Below are 13597 nucleotides of genomic sequence, written 5' to 3' on the forward strand. Positions count from 1 at the left end.
TTCACGCAAGCCTCATTTTGTTTGGGGCTGTGGCAGTGTGGTGGTAACTTTCTTCCTTTCCGGTCCTAGTTCTCTTGTTCCTTATGTGAGGAGCAAGTCTAAGTATTGGACCTGGTGCTGAGAAATCTGTGCCTTTTTCCAAGAGGCCTGGTACCCCAAAAATGACAGGAGCTGCAGAGAGCCTTGGTACCTTTTATGCAGTCTTCTTGGGTGTCGCTGGCAAGGAGGCAGGCATCTACATATCTACAAACACACCCTGTGGTTTCCCTCAGAAAGTCAGTGAGGTCTGCAGCTAATGCTTCCCAAAAAAGAGTGGGAGAGTTCTTGAAACCTTGGGGAGATTGTGTCCAGGTCAGCTGCCTCTGGCACTCTTTAACGGGCTCAGTCCATTCAAAGGCACACAATGGTTGACTTTGAGGAGCCAGGTGGAGGCAGAAGAAAGCGTCCTTTAGGTCAAGGCATGTAAACCATCTGGCTGACCCAGGAATTTGGCTGAGGAGATTATACAGGTTCAGAACCACTGGGTGTAAAGAAACAGTCACTTTGTTAACGGCCCTTCAAATCCTGTACTGTCAATATCCTCCTCCTGGCTTCTTGACTGGAAAGAGAGGGGTATTCCAAGCCGATTGGCACTCAATTAGAATACCTGCTTCTCTGAGCTTGGTCAGGTGCTCTTGTATACTCATTCTAGCCTTGAGTGGAAGGGGGTACTGCCTTTGTCTCTGAGGTTGGGCTCCAGGGATCAGGTCAACAATGATGGGGACCTAACTCCGAGCTAGTCCAGGTGGGTTATCATCAGCCCATACAGAGGGGAATGTAAGCCTAAATTCTGAGGGGCTACAGGGTAAGGCCCTGGCACAGATTTGTCTCCATTCTTCTTCCCTTGGCAGGGTAATCACCAAGACCAGGGTTTCCTTCTGTCTTGGGTTTAATTGGAGGCTAGTGTGTCCAGTGGGTTCAAAAGTTATCTGGGGTCCAAGTTTGGGGAGCAGATCCTGGTCCAGGAGAGGAATTGGGCAGTCAGGTAAGTAGAGAAACTCATGCTGGACCTTGTGACCCCCAAGTTCACATTGTCAAGTTTGACAGAAGGGCTGTTGTATCGCCCGTGTCCCAGTAGCCCCTTTTGGTTGCCGTCTTTTGGCTTAAGGCCGCCACCAGGGAAGTAACAATGGACTATTCAGCTCCTGTGTCAACCATGAAAGTTATTGTCTGTCTCCCTATCTTCATTTCGACCGTGGGCTCATGGGGGCCAAGACAGAAAGAGTCCAGTCCCCCTCAGTCTGATTCTATCCCAGAAAGACCAATGAGGTTCTCGCCTCAAGGTTCCTCCCAATATCGGCTGCGTTTTGAGGGCCCCTTCTGATTCCAACGTTCATTCTTCCAGTGTCCCTTCTCTTTTCAGTATGCACATTGGTCCTTTGCTAAGGGAGCTCTGGGCTTCCCCCCTTTTGGTGGTTGGGGTCTTCCCATCTTTGCAGCATCTGTTTCTTTTAGTGCTGCTGTGAGAAGGGTGGCCTTCTTTTTTAGTCTTCTCTCCGCTTCTCTTTTGGCTGTGACTTCTCTGTTAATGAAAACTTTACTGGTGACCTCTATCAGCTGAGTGATATTCATCCTGGCAAAGCCCGCCAACTTCTGGAGTTTTCTTCTGATATCTGGGGCATCTGTGCCACAAAAGAGGTATTTACCATTTGTTGACTTTCTGGTGCCTTGGGCTCAAATGGGGTGTGTACATGGTATGCTTCACATAATCTTTCATAGTAGTCTCCAGGAGACTCTCCAGGGCGCTGTGTGACTGACAATATTTTAGTCATGTTCATGGGCTTTTTGGCTCTAGCTCGGATTCCCCAAAGAAGGGCTTCCTGGTATCATCGGATGTGGGCTTGTCCTTCTTCTGTAGTGAATTCCCATGTTAGGTGTTCTTCAGCTGTGGCAGCTTGAGCCCAGACAGCAGAGTCATTAATCCCTGGAGGTGCATGACTTTTTAGGTATTGTTGTGTTTCTCCCATTCTTCTTCTTTTTTCTGTATTAAACAGAGTACGGAGTAACTGTTGACAATCTTTCCAAGTTGGTTGGTGGGTCTGGAAGAGGGACTCCATCAAGTCGACCATTGCTTTGGCTTTTCAGAGTATGATGGAGTGTTGTGTTTCCAACTGAGGAGGTTGGTTGTAGAGAAAGGTTGATAACACATCATGGAACATCTGGGCTGAACTATTCCATCCTCATTCTGTCTTTCAGGCTCTCTCGTCTCCCTTGCAGGAATTGGGAGAATGTTAGGTCTGGGTCTGGGGCACAGTCTGGCTGCTGGCCCCTGTGGGGGAGTGTTCTCCATGTCCAAAAGGGGCAGGGAGATGGGTAGCAGCGACTGCAGCAGCAGCAGCGGTGATAGTGGCCGTGGTGGTGGTGGTGGTGGTGAGACAGATGGAGGAGGACTTTCAAGCTCAGGGAGAGGGGGAGGGAGGGAGCTTGATGAGTCATAAGGAGGCAGAAAGACAATATCTTTTTTGTCTCCTTTAAATATTAGAGAAAGAGTGGGTCACTTCTTTGGCTCCCTGGGCGAGCCTCCGGATAAAGTGGCTAAAACCTTTGGCTGTTTGCTAACGATGAATCGCACCCAGGGCGGGGGAGTTTGGGCAATTTCAAGCCAGGAGTCAATGTATGGAAACTGATCAGGGTGGCCTGGGTTCCCAGTGACTATTAGCCAAACCTGCTGCACTATTTAAGCATCTAGTGTCCCTTCTGGGAGCCATCCTACATTGAATATGGGCCATTCTAGTTCACAAAAAGTCCTTGACTTCATGGGTGTCATTTTCACCCTGTAACTGCCTGAAAATCCCTTTTTAAAATTTTTGAGCATGACCTCTAAAATCGTAGGCTTACTCTGTTTTGATCCCATTATTAATTTCTTTCTCCTGTTCGGTGTCACAAAGACAGACAAAAGGAGGGTATCCCCTCAGATGAGAGGACCAATCAGATACTCCTCTGGTTGCATTCCTGAGGGAAACTTTAGGTGAGGTTTGGCCATAGCCGACTCAGCTTTGTGACTTGCCATCGGAATCTGATCTGATACCGCCCTAGGCCTTATACACTCACCACGACACAGTATAGCCCATTCAGACTCCATAGACTTTTGGGTACCTTAAGGGTGCCCATCCATGGAGCCACAAACTCAAACTTGACTGGCAAGCCTGGCCGAGCCGCACATTCACACACACACACACACACACACACACACACACACACACACACCAGAGTCTATTACATTCCCTCCCATAAAATTTTCTACCTGTGAGACCATTAAGGCCTCTGGGGATTGATCATGTCCCCCTTCCACCCTTTTGGGTGGGCCTTCTTTGGGGCCTCAGCCTTACCAGTTCCAACGTCGGGTCCAGGTCCTCACCTACCAGGTCTCTTTGAGTCCGGCGGGAACGATGGAGTGGGGTGGGCCCAAGATGACTGAGTAGGAGACTGCTGAAATTCAGGCAGAGCGCTCCTTCTCCCCTGCGATCACTTGCTCTGTCACTGCCTCACCGTTTTTCCAAACCGGTGACAACAATGGGCCAGTTTGATTGGGTTTCCTGGTCAGGGAACCAAATATGTTATGGAACAAGTCTGGAATGCTGGCAGAAAAACCAAGCAGCACTCAGAGATCTTGGTGGATAGGAGATTTATTTAACACCAGCAGGCTCAGAGGAGACCATTTCTCCAAAGATCTGAGCGCCAAATGCAAGTGGGGAGGGTAATTTATAGTAGTCAGCTTCCATATCTGTGGGGGTTTTTGCATGCACAGCAAGGGAAAAAGAACCCGGAAGAGAGGTCTCTAAGCTAGAGACCAGAGTCTGTTTTAGCCCCATCGGCAATCTTTGGCGTACTTTATTCACTTCTCCAACAATCTCATCATGCTCAGTTCTTTGGGCCTATTCAGAAAAACCCAGGTTCCTTAGCCTTCCCTACTCCAGCCTGTGTGTGGCTATGGTTAAGATATTAATTTTAACCATAGACCTGGGAAGTCACTTCTCTGGTCTGACTGAAGTCCTGCATGGAGCACTGGAAGTGGAGAGAACCACCATATACCCAGAAAAACTGCATATGGGAAGGAGGCCAGAGGAAGGACCCTATGAGGAAGGTTCTGAGGGAGGGCAGTTCTACCTCAGGTTCTCCTCCATCCTCCTCTCTCCTGCCCCACTGGGTCTGTGGAGATGAAGACCACGGAACAGAGTGGTTCACACCCTGGAGAACTCTCTCTGCTTGGGCTTCAGGATTCACAGGTGGTGGGGGGAGGGGAAGCTGAGTTCCATCATGGCCCTTGTTATTGTCTTCTGTACAGTGGGTATATTGGGGAGGGAAGAGGGGATGCAGTGTTTGTCTCAGTCAGCCTGAGTCCTTCTGGTCTCACCCAGAGTCCCTTTGAAGCCTTTTTCTCTCCAGGCACCAAAATCCAGTCCCTCATAAGCTCCCATGATGATACATCCTCCTCTACTCCCCCCCCCCCCCCACCAAGTACAGCACCCTTTACTGGGGGCTGAGAATCACCAAATTCTCCTGACTACCCCCCTCTGTTTCTGCTGCCACTGCTTAGACATCTTGGCCAGGAACCCTGGCTCTATGGACTCAAGGTAGGGGGCTGTGTCCAGGCACCCTCCCTCTGAGGTACCATTTCTCCCTTGCCTCATTTGCTGCCACCCACCTTACTGATTAAGTTAAGAGGTATGCTCTGTACGGGACTCCAGCCTAGTGGAACTTGACGCTGGGAGCACAAGGACAAGGACTGGCTCCTCCTGCTCCCTCCCAATTGGCTGTCTTACAGTTTTTTTCCCTGCTGCCTAGCATCCATTTGAAAACATCAGATGGTTTTGACTTGAGAATTCATAGCATAATGGGTACCTTGAGAGGCCCCTAACATGACTGGCATTTGTTTCAGTCCTTTGCAGGAGGAGGCTATATCTGGTGCCTCTTCCATTCTGGGGAAAGTGTGTGGGGGCTGCAACCAGAGGGTCTAGTGGGAAACTGCACAGTGAACAAGGAGGCACATGGGGTGAGGAAAAAAAAAAAGGAGACTTCTGTCTTTTCAGGTTTCCCCTATGGGATGAAAGTTGGAATGAGGTTTTTGGAAGGTTGGCATATTTTTCTCATCTTGTTATATAAGGAAGGAGTCCTGGATTGGGGAATGGCAGGGAATTCATGTGTGTGGGGGCTACATGGAAGGGGGTAGGTAGAGGGGTGGCATGCCTTTTTTCATGCATTTATCCCATCAGTTCACAAGTTTGCACATTTGCTCCCCTCCCCCAAACTGTCTCTATTCCAATTAATCAATGCATTCAGTCCAGTTACTATCCTATTTTTTAGCTCTTTAGCTCCCAGGAGAGGGGAGGAAGTAAGGCTAGTCAGAACACTGGGGTCATCATACTGAAACCAGAAGTTCCCAGCTGAAGGTAAAGGCAACAGAACGGAGCCCTCTCCTGGTCTGAAGTTAGGTTTTTCCTTGTCCCTTCTATCCTTACTTCTCTCTCCTTTCAGTGCTCACCTCCCTAGGAGACCCAGCTTTTGAGGTTAAAAAAGGGCCAGTGGCAGCAAGAAGGATCTGGAGGAGGAGTCAGTAGGTCAGAAGAGGGATGAAAGGGGCAAGGAGCAGTGAAGGGCCTGAGACAGAGGATCCCTGGGAAGAGAGAGGTGAGGACTCTGGATGGCCCTTCCTCTCCATGTGTACAGGGCTATGGTGGGAGGGACTAAGATTCAATATGGGAAAGTGCTTCGCTGTCAGGCAGTTTTGAGGAAGCTTTGTTAACACAGGAAAGAGCAAATTATGAAAAGAAGTTCCTCTTGCAGCTCATGAAATAGGAAGAGAGAGGCAGGGGCCGTGGGACTCTGAGGGGCAGAGGAGTGTGTGTGCTGAGGGTGAGGGTGCGCACAGCACAGTGTTTGTGGTGTACGTGTCTGTGCTCCGTGGTTAACAGTCCTGTGTGCATTGTCATGTGTGTAAATATATCACATGGGGAAGGGTACAGCTTTGACACACTCACAAGTGAAGTGAGCAGGCTTCCCACTGGGGCCTATAAAGTATGCTTCTCCGTTAAGAGCAGCAGTCAGCACAAAATGGGAAGACCCTTGTATTGGCAAGCAAGAAAACGTGGGTTGCAGTTCTGGCTTTAGTTATCAGTTTGGATCCCGTGAAGCATCACCTCGGGAAGCTGGGATGTCACCTGCTGTACAATCTTAAAGGAAAACCTATGTGTCTCTACTGTGCCCCCAGAAAATGGAAGGGGGATGGATGGGTGATGGAATTCCAGGGGCCAAAGTGAATAACGAATGCCAGTGGAAAGGGCGGCGGGAAGGGTTTCCTAAATTTGGAAATTCTTGGGTTATTGCTGGAGCCAGACTCCCCCAGCCTGGGCAGTCCAGCCCTATCTCAGCACCCAGGGCTGGCTCTGCAGGGAGAGCTGTTCTCTGCCGCCCTCTTGTGGCCGCCACGGTCTTCGCAGGTCGAAGCTGGGAAAGTTCCCATCAAGTTCACAGAGTTATCTCCCTAGACCCCTAGATGGAAATTGCTTGTATCTGGATGCACAACACTGCATCCTAATAAGGTCATCCAACCTCATATTTCCCCCCCATATCCCCTGGGTTCTGGAGCACTCACGATCTCTTTAGGGCTTGGAAAGTCTTCCTGAGATTTAACCCTCTTTGCCATTGCCTGAGGTTTTAAGTTATGCTTTTGGTAATGTGTGGTGGAGACAAGCAGCTGAGATCAAGATATTGAGCAGAGGGAGCAATTTCTCTTTCTCCTTGAGTTCCATCTACAACCTCAGCTTCCCAGAATCTTCAGGAATTTTCAAACCCTGTCTGGCACGGGTAGTGAGATTGCTGGAGAAAATGGGTCTAGAGCTGAGCATGCTTTGTGCATCTAGGCTTTTGTGAGTTTGTGGCTAAACTTAGTCCCTCAGCCTCAGCAGGGAGATGGATTGGCAGGGAGTGATATGGCATATTTGACAGATGCTGACAGGACTCCTTATCTGCTAGCTCTGGAATCCCCTCCCACCCACCACACTGCCCTTGACCCTCGCCTTCTAGTGCTCAGTGCTCATTAGTGACTGCCTGTCTTTGGGAAGACACCCCGAGGGCCAAGTGTCATTGGGTGGACAGGGGGGAGAGGTGGAGGAAGGGGCACCAGGTAAATAAATGACCGAGGAGGAGGTGCTGGAATGACTGGGATTTCAGCTGGGGTCCCATGATCACTGGGATGATCAAGGAGGGTTACAGTTGACATGAAGAGATAGAAGAGAGACACACATATTTTTCGTTCCCCATCCTGTATTTGAAGACCTGCTGCATCTCCTCCCTGAGCTGGTTGCCCATGTGGGCCTGTCTGAGGGGTACAAGGAGCCCCTGGGCAGTCTGGCCCAGGATGCAGAGGCAAAGTTCCCAGGCTTTCTGTTCTGCACACTCATGTGCCCCTCCAGCAAAGCACCTCTAGTGGGTCCTCTCACATCTCCTGAAACCTCTTTTGACAGAATGTTCCAGACAAGTAGATACCTGACCAAGGGGGACCTCCAGTGACTTCCCAGAATTTCCAGCAACTCCTAATGGACAGACTGGGGATGGAGAGGGCCAAGCCTCAGGGTCTGACAGGTGAGTATAGCAGGCAAGGAGGCCACCAGCATCTGGAGTCCTGGAGAATCTTCTGTGAGGAGCAAGGGATGCATTTGGAGCTGGCACTATATTGTAATGGGCCAGCTGTCCATCTTCCACACAAAGTGCTGCCTGCCATGTCCCTTCTGTGCCCCTAGCGCCACCCCACCCCAGGAACGATAGGGCAGAAGTTGGAGGCAGAGATGGGGTTTGGGAGCACCAATACATTGATAGGGACAGAAAGGCCCAGTAAATTCAAGCAAAGACCAGCAGAGTGGGAACAAGAAGACAGAGCCTGTATGAGCACTGTGCAGTCCAAGAGATGCAGATAGAGTCAATAGAGACAGTCCATAGTAGAAGAGAGAGTGGAAGACAGACTGAGAGACAAGAGAGAGGAAAGAGAGGAGCATCCAGAGAATAGAGTGATAGATCCATGACAGAGATACCCAGAGGTCAGAGATAGTAGAGGCAGATACCTGAGACACATGAGTTCAACTCAGGCTTAGGGGGTCCAAAAGCCATGGACCCAGATCCAAAGACAGATCCATGCACCCAGGTCCAGAACTGAGGAGGCAGCCAGGGAAGTGCACACAGAAAGGGAGGGAGAGGGAGACAGAGAAGGGAAAAGAGGAGGTGGAGACCAGAGGGGGAGGCAGTGAGAAAGGGCAGGTAGAGGTTGCAAAGGATAAGGTCTCAGCTGGTGTGTGTGTCTGTGTGTGTGTGTGTGTGTGTGTGTGTGTGTGTGTGGCAGGAACACAACAATTCAGAGCTTCATACAAAATGACCTAGTCCTCTGGTGCTGAAGGAGACCCCACTCCCTTCCCTCCGCAGGACTGCTCTGGGCAGTAGAGGGGAAGGGGGGAGAACAGAAACAAGATGTGAGTTAGAGAAAGACTAAGATGGAGAAGAAATGACAGAGCCATGACTGAGATCAGAGGGAGAGAAACTGAGAGTGGAACAGGGAGTAGAGAAATGGACAGAAGACAGAGGGAGACAGAGCAAGAGAAGGAATATGATGGAAGCAGGTGTGCAGAGACACAGGGAGAAGGAGGGAGCCTCTCACTGCAGGAGGGAGAGAGGGGCAGGGGGAGAGACAGTCTGTTGAGAAGCAGATGAGGGGAAAGTGGGGAGCAAGCAGGGTGCTTGTCTCCCCAGAGGGGCTGGGCTGGGATGGAACAACCCTTTGGGGAGGTGGGGAGGTGGCCAGTGAGTGCTTTTTAGGGTGACTTTCTCTCTCTCATGTTTTAAGTACAAGGAACCTGTTCCACACAACCATCTTCTTCACGAGAGCTTCACTTACAACTGCTGTTGCAGGTGCCTGGTCACCTGGCATCCTCTGTGGGGATCACCTTCACAGCCTGCAGCATGGCTCTGACCATCCTCACCAGAGGCACATGCTTGTCCTTCAGGGTGGATCTGATTTTTAAAAACAGCCAAGTTTTCTCTGAGGCTGGAGAATAAGTTGAGGACCCAGCCGGGAAGCAGTATTTCCAGTTAAATACAAGGTGAATGTGGGCAGACATGGTGGAGGATGTGCCCTCCTCCAAAATGGTTCTGAAAGGTCATTGTGAAGGAGATACTTTTGCAGCATGTGACAGAAGGAGACATTTCTGGTGGCCACTAGAGCCCAGATTAATGTTCCTGTCCATTTGTGAAAAACAGGTAGTTGTACTCGTGGGAGTTTTCCCAGCCTGGTACTGGAGGCATGAAACCTGCATTTGCCTGAAATACTGGGACAAGTGGTCTTGCCCTTGGGGAGCTTACAGTCTCCTCCCTGCCAACTAATATGCAAAGTTACCCAATGATACCCACTCAACACAGATCAAGTGCAAAGGACAAGGGGAAATTCAGAATCAAGTCAAGTTAGTTCATCAGGGAAGGCTGCCTGGAGGAAAGGAGTTATGAGTGGGCTGTAGGACAAACCCAACAGGACATGGGGTGGAGGAGGAAAAGAAGAGAACGTCTCTCTTGATTCTGAAACAGGATGAGCAAACAATAAGGCAGGTAGGAGACAGCTTTGTCGGCCTGGAATAAATACTTGGATTGGAAATCAGCATAATCTATCCTCAGAGGCTATGAGGATGACTGAGCCTGGACTGCACAGGTTAGTGAGCCATGGCTGGAGGTACTGCCAGGGCCAAGACAAGTGGGGAAGAGACCCCTGGGGATCAGGAGATAGACAGAGAGGGACACAGGATTGTGTGGAGGGGTATTGGGAAGACTGAAGGCTTTGAGACCTTTATCCTGACTATCCCCTCACCCACCCCTTCCATGGACTGAATTCCGTATTTTAAAGCTAAAGGAATTTCAGTAAATGATCTGGTTTAGCCTTTCATATTCAGAGTGTAAGGTATGATTTCCCCACTTCCCAGATGAGACCTCAACTTGGCCAAGCTCTCCTGGGCAGAACATGCTGAGAAGGGCCTCAGGAGGAAGGGCCTCTTTTGCCCTCTGGGGGGTCACTTCTCCCTCACACAACAGGCCCCAAGCCTGGGTGCTTCCCAAGGCAGAACCTGCAGGAGGGGACACCACAGTGCAGTCCTTTGATTCTTTGCTCCTCCCCTTACCAGTTCTGTGACTTGAAGCAAGTTACTTAACCTCTCTGTGCCATGGTTTTATTATGTGTAAAAGAGACCTACTCTGTGTCCTATTATTGAGAATAAAATGAAATTTATACCACAGAACTCTGTACAGTTGTAAAGATGTATATATCTAAATGCATTAGGCATTTTATTTTATTTTTTATCTTTTTAAAGTTTTATTTATTTTGAGAGAGAGAGCGTAAGCAGGGGAGGGGCAGAGAGAGAGAGAGAAAGAGAGAGAGAGAGGGAGAGAGAAAGAATCTTTCTTTAGCAGGCTCCGAAGCATCAACGCAGAGCCCAATGTGAGGCTCAAACCCACGAACTGTGAGACCATGACCTGAGCCGAAACCAAGAACTGACTGAGCCACCCAGGCGCCCCACGTTAGGCATTTTAAACCACCTCATGCTCATCTTTGATATCTTCTCAGCTTATTGTCTCCATATCTGTTGAGCACAACAGCCTCCTGGCTCCCAAGCCCTCAGCACTCCCAGACTTTAAATCTGGTAATTCTTCCCCTCTGATCTTGCTTTGTATTCTCAATCTCTGTTTCCATCTTCTTTCCCTCAGCCCTGGAAGGATCTGGCTACACTCTATTAATTTATATGTTTTTTTTCTCTGCCAGGTTTCTTGTCTTGTGTGTCTGTCTTCTCACATCTTAGAGTAAAGGGCCCTGCTAATCCTCCCTTGGAATGCTTTCTTTCCCCCTGGGCTGGGTTTACAGGGGGAGTCCAAAGAATGTTCACTGACAGGTGCAGATTGGTGGAGATCCAAAGTTTAGGGAGGCCTTGGGGGATAGAACAGCAAAGTAGGCTTCTGCATACCGGGCTCTTACCTACAGACTCTGTCACCTTTCTTCAGAATGTTTGTCATGACTGGGGAAGGGAAACAACCATCTCCCTCCTGGATCTAAGGGTTAGAAGGGAATTGATTTCCTAACGTTTAGAGAGACTATATTTTCTTCCCTAATGTGGGACAGATCATGAGGAGGTGAAACCCACAGGCAAAAAAATAGTTATGAGAGGGCTTTCCTTTTCCTATGTGGTGTGTGTGTGTGTGTGTGTGTGTGTGTGTGTGTGTGTGTTTCTGGTTCTAGCATTTACCTACCTGAGGTCTAAGGAAATCCTTTCAAAATGTATTCTAAATTTCTTTGCTGAAATTAAGGCCATCTCTCTAGTGGAGGCAGTTTTTAAAGTTTCTGACTCAATGTGTTTCATAAAAGATGTGTGTCCATGGGGGAGGAGGGAGGTCAAGGGTAGAGCTTAGAGAAGAAATGTAATTACCCAGATCCTGGCTTTAATTACCTAGTAGCCCTGGACATTCTAAACTTTATTAAACTTCTATGTGTCCATGGGAGTGGGATGGAACTGGTGGGTTTTGCTGTCTTGTCTTCTCCAAAGGATTCTGTGGAAATTTCCCTCTCCACCCTCCCTCCTGCTGCTAAAGAGAATCCTTGGGCTCTAGTTATAACCAGACTTCTGGCGTCTGGGACCTGCAAATGTGACTGTCAGGGAAGTGAGCCAGAGAGAACAACTCCCCTTTAAATTGCTTGAGTTAATGTTCTTAGGGTCTCCCCTGGCTCTGAGAAGAGCTGGGGAGGGTAGTCTTTGCAGAGACCCAATAAAGCCCGGGGAAAAGGGCAAGGTCCCACTTGCCATGCTAAGTCTTGGGTCTTCACAAATGTGTCTGGTTGCTTCATCACTGGCCCTTTGAAACCTAGATTCAAGCATGTACACTGGCCTCAAGGTCTCTGTTCTTTGCCTCAGTTTTTCCTTTTTCATGTTTCATATGTGTATTTGTGGGGGCCCTTTAGTGAAGAGCTGCTTGAAGTCATTGATGATGACTGCTCAGAAGGTGTCTACATTGTTGCCCCAAATTAATGGACAGTCACTAGTAGGTTATTTTGCTTATACCTTGAATCGTGCTTATTTAGCTCTCAATGCAGACACAGGCCCAGTCTTTACCCTCTCCTCCCTCTTCTCCATATGATCCCTAACCAGTCTGTCCCCAGCACTTTCTCCAGAGCTTGTCAGCCTGACTTCCTGCCTGGCTCTGTTTCTCTTTCTCCTTGACCCCCAAACCCCCTTGCACTGGTTCTGCCAGGCTTCCTTAACTGCAAAATTTAGGGCTGAGATTCAGGGGTCTTTTGATTGCAGCATTTTGGGGGAGACAGAAGGGGAGGCATATACATGTCAGAGTCTCTGGTATCCCAAGGTTGGCACTGGGAGGGAGCCTGGGCAGTGATGGCAGCAGCTTCACCCTGTCAGCTTTATGGGCACATCCACCCCCAGCAGCACCTGAGAGGGGGCCAGACTCAGCAGGGACCAGGTGAGATGGAAGAGGATCATAAAGCAAATATATGTCCCCCTCCCTGGTCTGGTTCCCTCCTCCTGCTCCACACCTGCCTCCTTCTTTCTCTTTGTCTTACTCCCTCCCCCATCTTCAATGCAGCCCTGTCTTCTTCCTTCCTACTTTGCTTCCTTCACCTTCATCTCTGTCAAGCAGATCTGTCTATCTCTCTGTATTTCTGACTCCAAATATTTTTTTTTTGTCTGAGATTTTTCTGGGACTGAGTCTGCCTTCAGCTCTTCCTTCTGGCTCTCTCCCTGCCTTCTTCCATCCCTCAGTCTCTGAGGGTCTCTCTTCCCGTCATATCTTTGTGAGTTTTACCCTGTGTGCCTTTCAGTTTCTCCACCCACATCTCCTCCTATCTGTCTTCTTTTGCAGTTTCCCCATCCCTGTCCCCTCTCTTGCCCTCCCTTCCATCTTCCTTGCCTCTCTTATGTCTGTCTTTTAGTCCCTTATCCTGTCTCTGGCTCACACCCCTCACTCCTCTCCCTTCTCTCCTTCCACCTCTCATGGTTCTGATATTTCATGTGAAATCACTTGGATGGGCTCCAACTGCCAGGCCCCTCATTCTCTACCCCTCCTTCAGGAGAGACCTAGGGCCCCAATTCTGCATCCTCTGCATTCCCTGCAAACCTGAGATACTTCTTATACTTACTTGTTGATTATCTGGAGGCCCAGGTATTTCACTAGCCTCCCACTCTCTACACATGAGGCAGTGAATAGCACAGCAAGAAAGGGGAAGGAATTGAATCTTGGGAGCAGATGCAAGCCCTTCTTGCCCTCAAGGAGATACAGCTTTAGGAAAATCCCAGCTTGAGGCAGGGGAGGACAGTCTAGAATTGTTGGAACAGACACCAACCAAACATACAGATGCTTATCCCCAGGAATTCTTCCAATTCCTGCCTGTCTCCTTTGCCTCTAGGAGTTTTGGCTCCTTAGTATTGGCTGGCCTCTCACCCACTACCCAGCATAGCACCTTCTACAAAAGAAGTACTGGATTAGTTCCCTTGGTTCATGCCTACTAGAGATGTGTTAGTGCAGGGTCAGT

At 49.3% G+C, this 13597-nt stretch overlaps 1 protein-coding gene across 3 annotated transcripts in view; it reads left to right on the plus strand.

The window, feature by feature from the left end:
- The window catches only part of LOC131519895 (cationic amino acid transporter 3-like), a 236902-nt gene extending 226598 nt beyond the window's left edge, over positions 1-10304 (plus strand). For all 3 annotated transcript variants that reach the window (XR_009265868.1, XR_009265866.1, XR_009265867.1), the window contains 2 exons: positions 7503-7620; positions 8870-10304. The gene's annotated coding sequence lies outside the window, so the exon portion shown is untranslated. The remainder of the gene's footprint in view (positions 1-7502; positions 7621-8869) is intronic.
- Positions 10305-13597: the final 3293 nt, after the last annotated feature.

The sequence above is a fragment of the Neofelis nebulosa genome, chromosome 8 (assembly GCF_028018385.1).
Source record: "Neofelis nebulosa isolate mNeoNeb1 chromosome 8, mNeoNeb1.pri, whole genome shotgun sequence".
Lineage (NCBI taxonomy): Eukaryota > Metazoa > Chordata > Mammalia > Carnivora > Felidae > Neofelis > Neofelis nebulosa.